The sequence below is a fragment of the Aegilops tauschii genome, chromosome 4 (assembly GCF_002575655.3).
Source record: "Aegilops tauschii subsp. strangulata cultivar AL8/78 chromosome 4, Aet v6.0, whole genome shotgun sequence".
NCBI lineage: Eukaryota > Viridiplantae > Streptophyta > Magnoliopsida > Poales > Poaceae > Aegilops > Aegilops tauschii.
In genome coordinates, this window is record NC_053038.3 from 304,939,153 (window position 1) to 304,958,688 (window position 19,536).

Consider the following 19,536-nt stretch of genomic DNA (forward strand, 5'->3'; position numbering starts at 1 on the left):
TTGCCGGGGCTGCTGAGGGTGCCCCGGCAAGGGTCTTGCCGGGGGAACCTGCTTCGTCCCTCTGCTCTTTGTGGTCTTGGCCTTGGCGTTGCTCTTATTATCTTGGGCTTTGGTCTTACCTTGGCTCACCTCCCCTGTTCTGGTTGGCGTGACCGTAGGCGCGGCTCTGACTGCCCGTGCACAGATATAGGGGTACAAAAACGCACCCCTCTTTTTGTACACCGACAGTCAATCCAAGGAATACGTTTCCGTTCTTATGTACATCCCACACAGTCAATCCAGGGAAAACGTTTTCGTTCGTATGTACATCCCACACAGTTTTATGTGTAGGCTCGTGTGTGAAAGGTGTAACTATCACACACGCTCTGCCTTGGTTAACTGTTTGCTTTTATCAACTACATCACACACGATTTGATGAACAAAACTGTGTGGCATTGGGCTATCCATCACAAGTGCTTTTACTGCTAGAACCGTTTGCAAAGTTCCATCACACATTTAGCAGGTTTAGTAGTTTACAGTTAATAATACCAGTATTATGCAAATTCACATTTCATATCGAACAACTCTTTGCCAATTTCATATCAGGCACATAAATATATTTTAACATCACAGTATGATAGCTACATGAAAACAGCATAGTACAACATATAGCTAGTTCAACTTCATAAGAACAATGTTAGAACAATATATTCATTTCCCTAATCGAGATCATCCAGGCTCGTCTTATCCACCTCTGCTTTCAGTTCAGTAAGAACCTGTTTTGCACTGGCCAACTGGGAAAGTGCCTCCTCCTTCGCCAACACCATCTTAGCAAAGTCTGATTTAAAAAATCTGAGATCATTCTCCACCTTCCTCTTTTTATCCTGCATCTTCAAATATTCTTCAGCGTTGACAACACTTACTCTAAGCCTACCTCTGTTCTCTTCCTCATACATGCTCCAGAGCTTTGCTAGGCACATCTTCAAAGACTGTGGCCACTCTTGATCAACCCACTCCAAGTAAGAACACTTCAGATCATCCTATAATATTTAAAACTAGATCAGTAACAATTGTAGGGGAAATGGGTTTATAGCAACATAGAAAATCACAAATGCTTATTTTGAAAAACTGAAGAAACATGTTAATTATGACATATCTTCTCAAAAAGATCAATGTGCAAATGAATTAATTGCTACTGAGACAACAACCAAATTCTGAAACATCAGAAGCTATAATTAACTACAACAACGCTACAAGTTCTTACTCATGTACAATAAATAACAAATTGAACATTTTATGAGGAAGGTAAATATTACTGCAACAACATAGCGACAGTGTTTGGATGACAGAAAATTGATACTAACAGGTGTGTACATGCACAAGTTTAGTAACATAGAACTAATAGCACTAAGGCCGTCCACTATGTATGCCAAAACTGGTGTAAATACAACTGTTGCTACATCTCGCACCGGTGCCCTGCACTGGCGAGCCGATGCAGTGGAAAAAAATCAGGGACCCGGACTCCGGAGCACCTGGTTGCTCCGATGCCCAGTTCCTTCATGCCATAAAGATTTAGTATTTTACTGCTTGGCTGCTCGGGTGTGTGGACCAAATTTGGCTGCACAAACTGCTGAAGCGGTGCCAAATAATTTTCTAATGACACCGGTAATGAGATGGCAACAATTTTAGATACTAGGTACAAACTGTGACACTGTCTTAGGATGCGTTTGGTTGAAGGTGTGGTATGAATGGGTTGGGACCATGACAGTGTCTGAATCACATCTAACAAATGATTTGTAACAACGAAAGAGGGTCTAACCTTCTCTGCACATGCCAGAAACTTCCTCCCAGTGTCCACAGATTCAAATGCAACTAGCTTCACGAATGGAAATTGATGGTGACAATGAACAGATAGATCTTCAGCCAGCCCACTCCATTCGTTGCCACTGATGGTCCTAGGGAGCGACAAGAGGAAGAAATGACTTAAATCGACCGCCGGGTAAAAATCCTTCATTCCAAGTCATAGCCCGGGAGAGAGACGAGAGGCATACCCGGGTGGTGAAGGAGTCGTCGCCGGAGGAGGAACCGCTGGAGAGGTCTTTGAAGAAGACCATGGTGACCCCGATGGTAGGATGCGAGACGGCGAGAGCGAGGAAGCAAGCGAGGAAGCGGCTATAGCTTAGGAAGGAACGAAGGAAGGAAGGAGGAAACAGGGGAAATGTGACTTGTGGTCGGGGAGAAAAGGGGGTGGGGAAGGGGGGCGGGGGTAGATATCTTGGCGGTAGGCCAAAATTTGGGAAATGTGGAGGGAAACTTTGCGCGTGGTGCCGCCGGACCATTCACTTTGAACGATTGTGTGCATCGCAAATGATTCTTCTGCTTTACGCGCGTGGGATCTGGGATGAGTTTGATAATTCAAATTTTGGTGGAAATTTCCCCGGGTACGTCATCGCATAATTTAACATCGCTTGCTAATTTGGGCACACAAAAGAGCGTACAGCAGACAGACCACACTTACTGAATTGAGCAATTTTAGTAATTAAACAAAGTCAGTTGACCTAAACATTGCTCTAACAAAAGACTAGCATTAAAAACAAAGCCTAAGTACGCATAATTTTAACAAATCCGCCGACGCGCCGGCCTATGCATTGCTTGTGTGAGATGAGACGTCGATGACTTGTCCTGGCGACATGCAGCCGTTGGTGGACTCCGCGCCCCCCTGCTGAAGTCGACCTCGTCCTCATCCTCGGTGCCGCCCTAAAGGTTGTAGTACTCGTAGTAGTGGCTGCGCCAGAGCTCGCGTTGGTACTCCACCGCTGATTCCTCGACGGACAGACTCTTCTCTACCTCGACCTCGGTCACGCGCAACTCCTCCTCCCGGTGCTCCTCGATCTCCGCCGCCTCCTGCATCTCCAGCTCCCGCTCGGCGAACTCATGAGGAAGCAGGTGCTCCATGGCCACTGCCGCCTTTTCGAACGTGGGTTGCATGCTGGATTCCGAGTTGGCCTAGAATATCTTGGTGTGTGCATCCTCGATCTTGGCGTGGATGGCCTCGACCCGGGCCAGGGCGACATTGGCGGCACGGACGGCAGCTCGAGCGCTCTCGGTGTTTGCAGCCGCTGTCGCAGCAGCAGCAGCAGCCGTCTCGGCTGCTGTAGCTGCCCTCTCGGCTGCCACAGACACCCTCTCGGTGGAAGCGACCGCGCTCAATGCGGATGCGGTGGCACTCTCGGCGTAGGTGGCCGCGCTCTCAGCGCAGGCGGCGATGCTCGGGGGGAACGCGGCCATCGTACGGGCCTTCACGAAGCGTTTCCACGGCGTCATCTTTGCAAGAAGGGGGTGCGGGAATGGGGATCGGGATTCGTGGATTCGGGGGTTGCCGGCATTGGAGCAGACGAGCCGGCGAGGCTTAAGGAGGAAGACTTAAATAGACCCAGATATTTTCATCGCAAATGGTTCCTAGAAAAAAACTGTGTGTTGTTATAGATATTTTTTATTAGTTGTGAAAGACGAATTTGGAGTAAAGTGGCAACGGATGGTGTTTTAAATGTACGAGAATTTTTTTAGTACTAATACAACTGTCATGTCAAATTTTGGAAAATTTCAGGGGTCATTTGACCTTTTAAGACATTTAAGTGATTTTCTAGCCATTAGTGACCGTAATTGAAATTTGAACTACATGTACATGCAACAGCTAACCATAACGGTTGGAAAAGTCATATTTTTTGTACTTGTGTGCGATTGAATTCCATGTGCAGTAAAATGGAAGGAATTCTCAAACATATTGGTCTAACGACTATGACACAATTAAGCATGGAGTGCCATGGCATTTAAATTCCAAAAAGTTAAAAAAAATATTAGAAACACATGAAACCTTGGTTGATGTAATGTCATGCCACCAAGATGATGTGGTAAAAAATTTGGCATGTGTGACGAAATTTTGGACACACACCCCTCACAAACCGGAGCAACTCACTAGAAGGCTCGTGGTTCTGATAGGGAACAATGCATGTTTGATGACGAACGGGAGATTGCTTCCTCTTACAGCCTTCAAATTATTTCTACGTGTAACGTGCACTAATACAACTGTCATGTGAAAATTTGGAAAATTTCAGGGGTCATTTGACCTTTTGAAGACATTTAAGTGATTTTCTGGCCATTTAATGACCGTAATTCAAATTTGAACTACATCTACATGCAATGGCTAACCGTAACGGTTTGAAAAATCATATTTGTGTACTTGTGTGCGAGTTAATTCCATGTGTAGTAAATTAGAAGGAACTTTCAAACATATTGGTATCACAGCATGGACACGTGCATGGAATGCCATGGCATTTTAATTCCAAAAATAAAATAAAAAATGATCAGAAAAACATGAAACCTTGGTTGATGTAATGTCATGCCACCAAGAGGATGTGGTAAAAAAATTGGGCTGTTTGATGAAAGTTTGGACACGCCCCCCTCACAAACTAGAGCAACTCACTAGAAGGCTCGTGGTTCCGAGAGGGAACAATGCATGTTTGATGACGAACGGGAGATAGCTTCCTTTTACGGCCTTCAATTTTTTTTCTACGTTTAACGTGCACTAATACAACTGTCATGTAAAAATTTGGAAAATTTCAGGGGTCATTTGACCTGTTAAAGACATTTAAGTGATTTTATAGCTATTTAATGGCCGTAATTTAAATTTGAGCTACATCTACATGCAACGGCTAACCATAACGGTTTAAAAAAAAATCATATTTGTGTACTTGTGTGCGAGTGAATTCCATGTGCAGTAAATTAGAAGGATTTTTCAAACATATTGGTCTCACGGCATGGACACATGCATGGAGTGCCATGGCATTTTAACTCCAAAAAATTAAAAAATGATCAGAAAAACATGAAACCTTGCTTGATGTAATGTCATGCCACCAAGATGATGTGGTAAAAAATTGGCCTGTTTGACAAAAGTTTGGACACGCCCTCCTCAAAAGCCGGAGCAACTCACTAGAAGGCTCGTGGTTCCGAGAGGGAACAATGCATGTTTGATGACAAACGGGAGATAGCTTCCTCTTACGCCGTTCAATTTTTTTTCTATGTTTAACGTGCACTAATACAACTGTCATGTGAAAATTTGGAAAATTTCAGGGGTCATTTGACCTTTTAAAGACATTTAAGTAATTTTCTAGCCATTTAATGACCATAATTCAAATTTGAACTACATCTACATGCAAAGGCTAACATAACGGTTTGAAAAATCATATTTGTGTACTTGTGTGCGAGTTAATTCCATGTGCAGTAAATTAGAAGGAATTTTTAAACATATTGGTCTCACGGTATGGGCACATGCATGGAGTGCCATGGCATTTTAATTCCAAAAAATTAAAAAATGATCAGAAAACATGAAACCTTGCTTGATGTGATGTCATGCCACCAAGATGATGTGGTAAAAAAAATTGGCCTGTTTGACGAAAGTTTGGACACACACCCCTCACAAACCGGAGCAACTCACTAGAAGGCTTGTGGTTCCAAGAGGGAACAATGCATGTCTGATGACAAATAGGAGATAGCTTCCTCTTACGGCCTTCAATTTTTTTCGATGTTTAATGTGCACTACTACAACTGTCATGTGAAAATTTGGAAAATTCTAGGGGTCATTTCACCTTTTAAAGACATTTAAGTGATTTTCTAGCCATTTAATGACCGCAATTCAAGTTTGAACTACATCTACATGCAATGGCTAACCATAACGGTTCGAAAATCCATATTTTTGTGTACTTGTGTGCGAGTTAAAAAAATCGTCAAACGATGCAAATATCTGGTGTTCAAAAAACAAAATGTAAAGATCTGTCAAGACAACCGGCCCCCACATGATTGGCACTCTATGTCGCGGCTCGAGGTTTGGTAGTTGAGTGGCGGGGTTCATTAATCAGACACGGTTATGTATTGGAAACTGTCAGCTATTATGTTCACACACGGATTTTGCTGGGGGAATCGTGTGTAATTCAAACTACAATACTCGTAAATTTCGGCGACCGGCGTGTGTACTGTTCCTGTCGATCTAGATTCCGGCCACCAATAAATACTACCTTGCTCTCGTCGTCTCGCCTGCATTCTCATCTGCATCCTCCCCTCGCTCGCCCTATCTCTCTCTCTATCTATCTCTCTCTCTTTCTCTCTCTCTCTCTCAAATCTCTGCCATGGCGCCGCCGGTCTGCCCATGCGCCTGTGAGGAGTCGCCGCCCCCCGAGGACGCTCACTCAAATAGCAGTGAAGAGGACCGCTACGCGCTGCCGGACGAGGTTGCGCCGGACCCCCCAACTTTGGATTGGTTTTGGGGCCAGTACAATCTTTGTCTGTGGAAGTCGCTGCTGCCGGCTGAGAAAGCCATGCAAGTGGCGTTCAAGAAGGAGATGGCGGAGGAGGAAGCCAGGTACCAGGCGGCCTGTGAAGCCCGTGACGCCGTCTGGAAAAAGGAGGCGACAGTGCTTTGGGGGCGGGCGCGTCGTCGTGCGGAAGAGGTGTACGAAGACGGGTACTTCGCGAGGAAGGTCAAAGGCGCTGGGTGCCTCGTCGCTGCGTGGAGGTGGGCCGATAAGCTCTAGCGTGCCACTGACAAGGAGCTCCGGTGGGCGCCCAACGAAATGGCAAGATCGTTCGCGCTCGTCCGCCAGCAAGAGGCAGATTGGTACGTCAAGTGCTGCGAGGCGGAGGAGGCGGAGTACTGCCTCGCATTGGGAAGACGCCGCGCACTAGGGAGCTGCTGGTGAGGGGCTGCCGGAATACTGGCCCCGGGAGGGATTATTAGTTTTAGTATTGTTCGTTTTCAATTTTATGCATTGTACCTAGTAGTTAAGTATCATCACGTATATGTGATGTTATTATATATATATATTCTTTGATGAACTAATGAAAAATTAATATATATATATATATATATTATGAATTCCATTTTCTATCTATTTTTTATACTAATTTGAATCTAGCTATTATCATCCACATATACAGAATGGAAAGCGTATATACACAGATTGAAACAGAACATATAAGAACGGAAAACAGAGTACACACATTGAAATAGAGCAATAAACAGAGCAATACTATGATTGCTGTGAATACATAGCTATCCATGTCGATACGACTCAACAAAATAAAACGCGTCCATGAGACCATGACCAGCAGCCCTTGCCTACGGTAGCTCTCGGCTCTACCTGAACTCGTGCAGGCGTTCACCCAAGTGGTCAACACGCTCGCGGTACATCTGGAGCACTATCTCGAGCTCCAAGTTGGCTATTTCATCGGAGATCACCAGCTCAAGGATGTGACGGCCATGTTCCTCTACTGCGCCCAGGTGGACACCTGGGCCAAGGAGGCGGTCGAGCCTACCGACCAGCGCATTGGCATCGAGCGGGCCGCGGACAAGGCGAACGACGCGGCGGGCGTCCGGTGCAAGTACGGTGCGGCCGGCCTCTAGTGCAAGTATGGCGCAGAGGGCCTCTGCCCACTCCTGGCGAGGAATGGGGGTACTGACGGGACGTGTACCCAGCTACGACGCCGTGTCGACAGCAGGCAAGCGCCGATGGATCCGCTCTTGCTGTTCGGCGTGCCGCGCCTCTTGCTCTGCGGCGCTCCAATGGTCTTGCCGAGCGGCGAGCCGTAGCCTATCGGCGCGGACGCGCCTAGCTTGCTCTACGGCGCGCCATCAATCATGTTGTGCGGCGAGCTCCAGCCTATCGGCGCTGACATGCCTACCTTGATCCGCGGCGCTCAAGCGCCATGCGCCAAAGGTCTGCCCAACCCTGGCGATAGCGCGCATCACGGCGTCGTCCATCGCGTTGCCGGGGAGCACCTCGGACTCGATGGGCCGTGGCGCTGCTACCTCTTGAGCATGCGTTGGTTTTCCCTTGAAGCGGAAAGGGTGATGCAGCAAAGTAGCGTAAGTATTTCCCTCAGTTTTTGAGAACCAAGGTATCAATCCAGTAGGAGGCCACACGCAAGTCCCTCGTACCTACACAAACAAATAAGAACCTTGCAACCAACGCGATAAAGGGGTTGTCAATCCCTTCATGGCCACTTGCAAAAGTGAGATCTGATAGAGATGATAAGATAATATTTTTAGTATTTTTATGATAAAGATTAAAAGTAAAGATTGCAAAATAAACGGCGCCAGGAATAGCTAGCTGACGGAAGATTAATATGATGGAAAATAGACCCGGGGGCCATAGGTTTCACTATTGGCTTCTTCAAGATAGCATAAGTATTACGGTGGGTGAACAAATTACTGTCGAGCAATTGATAGAATCATGCATATAAGAATTCAAAGAAGAATCGAATATTGTTCATAGATAATCTTGATCATAAACCCACAATTCATCGGATCTCGACAAACACACCGCAAAAAGAATTACATCGAATAGATCTCCAAGAAGATCGAGGAGAACTTTGTATTGAGATCCAAAGAGAGAGAAGAAGCCATCTAGCTAATAACTATGGACCCGAAGGTCCATGGTAAACTACTCACACATCATCGGAGAGGCTATGGTGTTGATGTAGAAGCCCTCCGTGATCGATCCCCCTCCGACGGAGCGCCGGAAAAGGCCCCAAGATGGGATCTCATGGGTACAGAAGGTTGCGGCGGTGGAAATAGGGTTTCGTGGTGCTCCTCGATGGTTTCGGGGTACGTAGGTATATGTAGGAGGAAGAAGTAGGTCGGTGGAGCCACGAGGGGCCCACGAGGGTGGAGGGCGCGCCCAGGGGTGGGGGGTAGGCACGCCCCCTGCCTCGTGGCTTCCTCGTTCATTTCTTGACGTCGACTCCAAGTTCTCTGGATCACGTTTGTTCCGAAAATCACGCTCCCGAAGGTTTCATTTCGTTTGGACTCCGTTTGATATTCCTTTTCTGCGAAACACTGAAATAGGCAAAAAAAATAGCAATTTGCACTGGGCCTTGGGTTAATAGGTTAGTCCCAAAAATAATATAAAAGTGTATAATAAAGCCCATTAAACATCCAAAACAGAATATATAATAGCATGGAGCAATAAAAAATTATAGATACATTGGAGACGTATCAAGCATCCCCAAGCTTAATTCCTGCTCGTCCTCGAGTAGGTAAATGATAAAAACAGAATTTTTGATGTGGAATGCTACTTAGCATATTCTTCAATGTAATTTTCTTTATTGTGGCATGAATGTCCAGATCCGAAAGATTCAAGATAAAAGTTTAATATTGACATAAAAATAATAATACTTCAAGCATACTAACTAAGCAGTTATGTCTTCTCAAAATAACATGGCCAAAGAAAGTTCATCCTACAAAATTATATAGTTTGTTCATGCTCCATTTTCGTCACACAAGAATGCTCTCATCTTGCACAACCCCGATGACAAGCCAAGCAATTGTTTCATACTTTAGTAATCTCAAACTTTTTTCAACTTTCACGCAATACATGAGCGTGAGCCATGGATATAGCACTATGGGTGGAATAGAATATAATGATGGGGTTGTGTGGAGAGGACAAAAAAAGGAGAAAGTCTCACATTGACGCGGCTAATCAACGGGCTAGGGAGATGCCCATCAATTGATGTCAATGCAAGGAGTAGGGATTGCCATGCAACAGATGCACTAGAGCTATAAATGTATGAAATCTCAAATAAAATAAACTAAGTGGGTGTGCATCCAACTTGCTTGCTCACGAAGACCTAGGGCATTTGAGGAAGCCCACTGTTGGAATATACAAGCCAAGTTCTATAATGAAAAGTTCCCACTAGTATATGAAAGTGACAAAACAAGAGACTCTCTATCATAAAGATCATGGTGCTACTTTGAAGCACAAATGTGGAAAAAGGATATTAGCATTGCCCCTTTTTATTTCTCTTTTTTGGGCCTTCTCTTTTTTTGGCCTTTCTCTTTTTTTGGGACAATGCTCTATTAATGATGATCATCACACTTCTATTCATTTACAACTCAATGATTACAACTCATTACTTAGAACAAAATATGACTCTATATGAATGCCTCCGGCGGTGTACCGGGATGAGCAATGAATCAAGAGTGACATGTATGAAATAATATGCATGGTGGCTTTGCCACAAATACGATGTCAACTACATGATCATGCAAGGCAATACGACAATGATGAAGCGTGTCATAAAAAAACGGAACGGTGGAAAGTTGCATGGCAATATATCTCGGAATGGCTATGGAAATGCCATAATAGGTAGGTATGGTGGCTGTTTTGAGGAAGATATAAGGAGGTTTATGTGTGATAGAGCGTATCTTATCACGGGATTTGGATGCACCGGCGAAGTTTGCACCAACTCTCAAGGTGAGAAAGGGCAATGCACGGTACCGAAGAGGCTAGCAATGATGGAAGGTTGAGAGTGCGTATAATCCATGGACTCAACATTAGTCATAAAGAACTCACATACTTATTGCAAAAATCTACAAGTCATCAAAAACCAAGCACTACGCACATGCTCCTAGGGGGATAGATTGGTAGGAAAAGACCATCACTCGTCCCCGACCGCCACTCATAAGGATGACAATCTAAGAACACCTCATGTTTCAAATTTGTCACACAACGTTTACCATACGTGCATGCTACGGGACTTGCAAACTTCAACACAAGTATTTCTCAAATTCACAACTACTCAACTAGCACAACTTTAATATCACTATCTCCATATCTCAAAACAATCATCAAGTATCAAACTTCTCCTAGTATTCAATGCACTCATATGAAAGTTTTTATTATATCCATCTTGTATGCCTATCATATTAGGACTAATTTTATAACCAAAGCAAATTACCATGCTGTTATAAAGGACTCTCAAAATAATATAAGTGAAGCATGAGAGATCAATAATTTATATAAAATAAAACCACCACCGTGCTCTAAAAGATATAAGTGAAGCACTAGAGCAAAATTGTTTAGCTCAAAAGATATAAGTGAAGCATATAGAGTATTCTAATAAATTCAGATTAATGTGTGTTTCTCCCAAAACGTGTGTACAGCAAGGATGATTGTGGTGAACTAAAAAGCGAAGACTCAAATCATACAAGACGCTCCAAGCAAAACACATATCATGTGGTGAATAAAAATATAGCTCCAAGTAAAGTTACTGATGGACGAAGACAAAAGAGGGGATGCCTTCCGGGGCATCCCCAAGCTTAGGCTTTTTGGTTGTCCTTGGATTTTACCTTGGGGTGCCTTGGGCATCCCCAAGCTTAGGATATTTCCACTCCTTGTTCCATAATCCATCAAATCTTTACCCAAAACTTGAAAACTTCACAACACAAAGCATAACAGAAAATCTCGTGAGCTCCGTTAGCGAAGGAAAACAAAACACCACTTCAAGGTACTGTAATGAACTCATTATTTATTTATATTGGTGTTAAAACTACTGTATTCCAACTTATCTATGATTCATACTCCATTACTATCCATAGATGAATCAAAATAAGCAAACAACACACGAAAAACAGAATCTGTCAAAAACAGAACAGTCTGTAGTAATCTGTATCAAACACATACTTCTGGAACTCCAAAAATTCTAAAATAAACTGCTGGACGTGAGGAATTTATCTATTAATCATCTTCAAAAAGAATCAACTAAATAGCACTCTCCAGTAAAAATTTGTAGCTAATCTCGTGAGCGCTAAAGTTTCTGTTTTTTTACAGCAAGATTAAAAAGACTTCACCCAAGTCTTCCCAAAGGTTCTACTTGGCACAAACACTAATTAAAACATAAAACCACATCTAAACAGAAGCTAGACGGATTATTTATTACTAAACAGAACTAAAAATCAAGAAACTAAAACAAAATTGGGTTGCCTCCCAACAAGCGCTATCGTTTAACGCCCCTAGCTAGGCATAAAGGCAATGATAGATCTAGGTATTGCCATCTTTGGCAGGCAATCCATAAGTGGCTCTCATAATAGATTCATAAGGTAATTTAATTTTCTTTCTAGGAAAGTGTTCCATGCCTTTCCTTAACAGAAATTGGAATCTAATATTCCCCTCTTTCATATCAATAATTGCACCAATCGTTCTAAGGAAAGGTCTACCAAGAATAATAGGACATGAAGGATTGCAATCTATATCAAGGACAATAAAATCTACGGGCACATAATTCCTATTTGCAAGAATAAGAACATAATTAATTCTTCCCATAGGTTTCTTAATGGTGGAATCCGCAAGGTGCAAGTTTAAAGAACAATCATCAAATTCACGGAAACCTAACATATCACACAAAGTTTTTGGAATCGTGGAAACACTAGCACCCAAATCACACAAAGCATAGCATTCATGATCTTTAATTTTAATTTTAATAGTAGGTTCCCACTCATCATAAAGTTTTCTAGGGATAGAAACTTCCAATTCAAGCTTTTCTTCATAAGATTGCATTAAAGCATCAACGATATGTTTGGTAAAAGCTTTATTTTGACTATAAGCATGCGGAGAATTTAACACGGACTGCAACAAGGAAATACAATCTATTAAATAACAATTATCATAATTAAATTCCTTGAAATCCAAGATAGTGGGTTCATTGCTATCTAAAGTTTTGACCTCTTCAATCCCACTTTTACCGATTTTTGCATCAAGATCTAAAAACTCCGAATCGTTGGGATGCCTTTTAACTAAAGTAGACTCATCTCCAGTCCCATCATTATCAAGATTCATATTGCAAAACAAAGATTTAATAGGAGACACATCAATTAATTTTAGATCTTCATCCTTATTACCTTCTAAATCTTCCGGTTTAGCGGCCATCTTATTGACTAAGGTGGCCTGCTTGTCCAAAATTTGGGCTATTAATTTTTCAAGATGAGCAAACTGAGATCTCAAGCCATAAACTTCCTTAGACAAATCATCAAGTTCTTTATTCATGTACTCCATAAAGCGTTTTGTTCTTTAAGCTCGTTTCTAAAGAAATTATTATGCTCAAATTGCAAAGTCATAAAGCTTCTGACGTTGTTTTCAATCTCTTCCAACCTTTTAAGGTAAGGATCAATGTTTTTAGGCAAGGCCATAAGGACAAACAGGCAACAAGAAGCAAACGAAAGAAAGACGAACGGAAAGAGAGAGCGAATAAAACGGCAAGGGTGAAGTGGGGGAGAGGAAAACGAGAGGCAAATGGCAAATAATGTAATGCGAGGGATAAGAGTTTGTGATGGGTACTTGGTATGTCTTGACTTGTTTGTAGACTCCCCGGCAAAGGCGCTAGAAATCCTTCTTGCTACCACTTGAGCATGCGTTGGTTTTCCCTTGAAGAGGAAAGGGTGATGCAGCAAAGTAGCGTAAGTATTTCCCTCAGTTTTTGAGAATCAAGGTATCAATCCAGTAGGAGGCCACACGCAAGTCCCTCGTACCTACACAAACAAATAAGAACCTTGCAACCAACATGATAAAGGGGTTGTCAATCCCTTCACGGCCACTTGCAAAAGTGAGATCTGATAGAGATGATAAGATAATATTTTTTGTATTTTTATGATAAAGATTAAAAGTAAAGATTGCAAAATAAACGGCACCAGAAATAGCTAGTTGACGGAAGATTAATATGATGGAAAATAGACCCGGGGGCCATAGGTTTCAATATTGGCTTCTCTCAAGATAGCATAAGTATTACGGTGGGTGAACAAATTACTGTCGAGCAATTGATAGAATTGATCATAGTTATGAGAATATCTAGGCATGATCATGTATATAGGCATCACGTCCGTGACAAGTAGACCGACTCCTGCCTGAATCTACTACTATTACTCCACACATCGACCGCTATCCAACATGCATCTAGAGTATTAAGTTCATAAGAACAGAGTAACGCATTAGGTAAGATGACATGATGTAGAGGGATAAACTCAAGCAATATGATATAAACCCCATCTTTTTATCCTCGATGGCAACAATACAATACGTGTCGTTTCCCCTACTGTCACTGGGATCGAGCAACGCAAGATTGAACCCAAAGCTAAGCACTTCTCCCATTGCAAGAAATATCAATCTAGTAGGCCAAACCAAACTGATAATTCGAAGAGACTTGCAAAGATAACCAATCATACATAAAAGAATTGAGAGAAGATTCAAATATTGTTCATAGATAATCTTGATCATAAACCCACAATTCATCGGATCTCGACAAACACACCTCAAAAAAGAGTTACATCCAATAGATCTCCAAGAAGATCGAGGAGAACTTTGTATTGAGATCCAAAGAGAGAGAAGAAGCCATCTAGCTAATAACTATGGACCCGAAGGTCTGTGGTAAACTACTCACACATCATCGGAGAGGCTATGGTGTTGATGTAGAAGCCCTTTGTGATCGATTCCCCCTCCGGTGGAGCGCCAGAAAAGGCCCCAAGATGGGATCTCACGGGTACAGAAGGTTGCGGTGGTGGAAATAGGGTTTCGTGGTGCTCCTCGATGGTTTCGGGGTACGTAGGTATATATAGGAGGAAGAAGTAGGTCGGTGGAGCCACGAGGGGCCCACGAGGGTGGAGGGCGCGCCCAGGGGGGTAGGCGCCCCCCTGCCTCGTGGCTTCCTCGTTCGTTTCTTGACGTCCACTCCAAGTCCTCTGGATCACGTTTGTTCCAAAAATCACGCTCCCGAAGGTTTCATTCCGGTTGGACTCCGTTTGATATTCCTTTTCTGCGAAACACTGAAATAGGAAAAAAATAGCAATTTGCACCGGGCCTTGGGTTAATAGGTTAGTCCCAAAAATAATATAAAAGTGTATAATAAAGCCCATTAAACATCCAAAACAGAATATATAATAGCATGGAGCAATCAAAAATTATAGATACGTTGGAGACGTATCAGGTGCCTGCTCGTTTTCCTCGTCGATGAGGTTGATGGCAGATGCGACGCTTTGGTGGGTTGGCATGCTTGGAAAAGGTGGATGTGCTATAGGGTGCGCTTGTCGCCTCCGTGCGTTGCGCTCTGCCTAGGTTTATGCGCAATATCGCTGGGTGGCGGGAAACATGTGAGGAAATGGCGGGAAACGGCGGCGTGTTCATAAAACACCATCAATTAATGGAAACTTAGCATAGAAGGAACATCGAGCTAGCGCAAGAAGTAGATGATGATCAGATGAACACGGACCACACTAGGGAACTCGTCGGTGATGAACTCATCAATCGCAAACGGTTGTATACTAGCAATCGTTTGCCCACAACACATACGGCTTATTCTATCACAAACATGTCGGATGGATCAATTGTATGCCACGTATCACGCATTGTCAAAAAGTAATGCGGTAGACATTCTTTAACATGTGTTAGAAAAACAAGGACCTCAAGGTTAATTTAACTGATGGGTTGGATCATAGAGTTCATTTAATTTAACCTTTATGACCCATCCTATCAGTTAATTTAACATCAAGACAACTTCCCATCCAGTCACCCATCTGATGGCTGCTCCAGCCTGAGCATAGTTAACTAGAGAGTTCTCTTAGATGAGCTATTGGTGGAACAGCTAGTCCTTGCTGATATAGGATGCCTCTTCGCATCCTTATGGCCAATAGATGTTGTGTAGACAGAGCATATCACATACGTCTTATTAGCAGCAACCGTCTGTGTTATTATCGGTCTTCTCACACATTTTCTGATTACAGACCTGTTTGCCACGTATCACCCACATCTTGTTATATTGAACCGTTTCTGTTCTCTTGTCTCAACACAAACAGTACATCCGAGTGAACTGCATGCCGTATATCGCACACACCTTGATCTGGCTGACTGTTTCTTTTGTGTTGCCTAATCACAAATAGTTCATCCGAGTGAACCGTATGCTGTATATAGCACACACCTTCATCTGGCCACCCGTTTCTTTTGTTCCTCCTCATCGCAAATAGTTAATTGAACTGAACCGTATGCCCTGCATCGCACACGCAACTAAAATCTGAACTGCGTTTGATGCATCTGTCATCGCAAACGTTTTGCACCTTTTTTGATGGTTTTTTACACCACCGTTGCGATTATTGCATCGCACACAGTTTCGTTGAAGGGTCTCTGATCGTAGTGTCGCGTTAGCAGCATCCTGCAGTAGTGTATGGTCAGGCCATAAATAAACGATTTCCACCCTAGACCGTTTACGACCCATTTTGCGGACCGTTATTGGTCCACGAATAGTACAACCCATGTTTGACCCATCGATCATATGGCCAATAGAAGGCCCATTGATTATACGGCCCGTAGAAGGCCCATGGATCCTACGGCCCATAGGAGGCCCATGGTCACTAGCAAACCGCGGAAAAAGAACTGAGTGACTACAACCAAACAAATAAACAAGACAACAAGGAAATAAATAAGCAAGCAAATTACGCTAGGCTATTACGGCTATTACACATATTACATCCACTGGGCATCAAAGTTTGCCACCAGTGCAAATATAGGGAACAAAGCAGCATATTACATACACTAGGTCTAAATTGGCCACCGGTGCAAATAAATGCGGTAGCAAAACAAGTCCAGAACTGAAACCACTTCAGAAGAGCTCAAGAAATGATATCCTGGATACCCACCATGCTGGCGAGAAGCTTAGAAAGCTTATTAGTTTTCTCTTGTTTGGCGCTAAAATGCTCCAGCGCTTGCTGTTGCACCAAAAAGTATGCATCTGAATTCTGTAGGGACTTCCTCAGTCCTTCGGCTTCTTGCCGTAGCACAGCTGACTGATGCCTTTCAACTTGTAGTTGAGACTGAAGAAGCCAAAGTGATTCATGCAGCATGTTCGAAGAGATTGTGCCAGCGATAGTGGACAGTAACTCGAACACTACATCAACACAGGACTTCGGGGTTGTCTCACTATCTACAAGATAGTTTTTATCACCTTTCTTGGAGACCAACAGGGTTGTCTCACTATCTTGAACCTTATCTGCATTACTTTCTCTACCATTACATAATGGGGTGCTCTTCTCAAATATTCTGTTCGCATTCTACAAGATAAACAAGCAGACACATCAACGGTTTATCATGTAGTATATGAAACTCATTTTGGTAATCATGTTTAGTAGTAAGGTGGACAGGATAACAACATGAAACAAACATATATCTATGTACTGTGGTCATTGTATTGTCTATATCATTCTAGTTTATGTTGGCAAATCAAGATAGAGATACAGTTCAAATCATATCTTTTTAAGACACAACAGCAGATAGAATATAAGCGTGGGAAGCTACACAACACTAACAACACTTGTAATGTGCATGACATGAGAACATAACTTTTTATACAACTGAAACTGAAATCAACATAGAGCAAGAAGTTAGAACAACAATGTAGTTAAAGAAATAGGTGTAAAACATAGCTGTTGTGCCATTGGAGTTTCAATTAATTAGTTGGTATGAGTAAATACAGTGATGCAAGAGCAAAGGAGTATGCACCATAGCTACGGAATTTGACCTGAGAACAGTTGCTCTTCTGCTTTAAATGTGGAGTTTGGGTTTGATGTGGTGGTCTTCGTGCTTTGGGCACTGCAGTTCCCTTACAAACTACTCGTGTGGGGGTACTCTGTGGTGGACTTGGTGTTGTATCAACTAGAAGTGGGTTACTATCTGCTGGGGTTGGGGTTAGATGGGGTGTAGCTAGTTCTCGGTCCAACGGTGTAGGTGTAAAATCTCGAAGAGTCTCGATTATGTGTGGTGGGGCTCGTTCGTGGGCCAGTACAACCATGGTTCTACCTGCATCGACGGGTACCACCGTATTTTGGGAAGAACGGGTTTTTACTCCCTTAGATATGGCCATCACCCCCTCCAATTCAAATGACTGATAAACAAGAAAAGAAATTCAATGTACAGACATTGTATGATAGACAGATGTGGTAATTCACATATATGTTGTCTAACCAAACAGGACAACATGACATAATTTCACATATATGATGGCTAGCTAAATAGGATAGCATGACACAGTTTAAGATATATGATGGATAACTTAACATGATATAATTTCATAATTCAACATATGATGAGTATCTAAACACAATGACACGACATAACTATACGATGTCTTTCTAAATTAGGCTGGGATGAAATAATTCACATACATGTTGTCTAAGTATACATGATGGCAAGATATTATTCACATAATTGATTCATATATTAAACAGCTGGCACTCGCATGTATGATCTCTAAACTAAGCAGATGGCGTTGAACATTGTGTATATGATGTCTAAACCAAGCAATGCAAGACACCATATGCATGATATGAGAACTATAAACATTGCAAGTTAGAGCATACACCTCAGGTGGGATATAGGACTGGTCATCTGTCTCTGAATCCCCTTCTGAGGAGCTACCTGTAACCATCGAGATGTATGCTTCAACAGGTACCACTGCCTGCTCTGAAGACCTTGTTTTCACTCCGGATTGTTCCATAACCGGCTTAAATGGCTGATGCACATGAAGAGTAGTTCAATATACACAGATTGTCCCCAAATGGAATACGTAACGAAAACAAGGGATGGCATGAGATAATTCACATATATGATGCCCGGTACACAGGATGGCGGTGCATAATTCACATATATGATAACTGGCTAAAAAACATGGCATTGCATAATTCACATATCTGATATAGAAAGTGAACAATAGGCATTCACACAAAGCATGTCTAATCTAAGCAGATGGCATGGCAATACAAGACACCATATGCATGATATGAGCAATATAACGCTACCTCGAGCGTACACCTCAGGGGGGGGGATACGACTGGTCATCTGTCTCCGAATCTTTCTCTTAGGAGCTATCTGTAACCAACAAGAAATCTGCATCGACAAGTAGCACTGACTGCTCAGAAGACTTGTTTTCACTCCAGATTTTCCCATCACCGACTCAAATGGCTGATGCACAGGAAGAGTATATGAATGTACAAACATTGTCAACAAATGGAATACATGATGAAAAAATAATATGGCACGATACAATTCACATATATGATGACTGGCTAAACAGGATGGCATTGCATGATTCACGTATATGATGCCTGGCTAAACAAGATGGCATTGCATAATTCACATATATGATATAGAAACCAAATAGGTGGCATTCACACAAAGCAAATCTAAACTAAGCTGATGACATGTAAGATGTATAAAGTAAGCAATGCGAGGCGCCATATGCATGATCTGACCAACATCAGCATGCTAGGTTAGAGCAAACACCTCAGGGGGTAAATAGGAGTGGTCGGCTCCCTCTGAATCACCCTCTGAATAGTTATCTTCCTCTGGAATACAATATGGAATGGGCGGAGGGCCCCCCACTGCGCCCACCATGGAGCGGCGTCTGCATGACATTATATTCCCATGCAACGGTCTCTTTTTTTCTCTACATGTTCAGTACGATTGTATACAATAACTGACATACATAATAAAAAACATAGTTAGATTATGTAAGGCCTAAGGGGTTGATGCAGAAATCAAGACTAATGATAGCTAACGAGTGGATAGATCCAAAACTAATGATAGCAGGCAGATGATAGCTTCAGTTTAAAAAGATAGTTGATCGCTCGTCTATTGTTTGTTGCCCACCCAACATGAACCACATAGAAGACTCGAGATGAACCAGATAGTACAC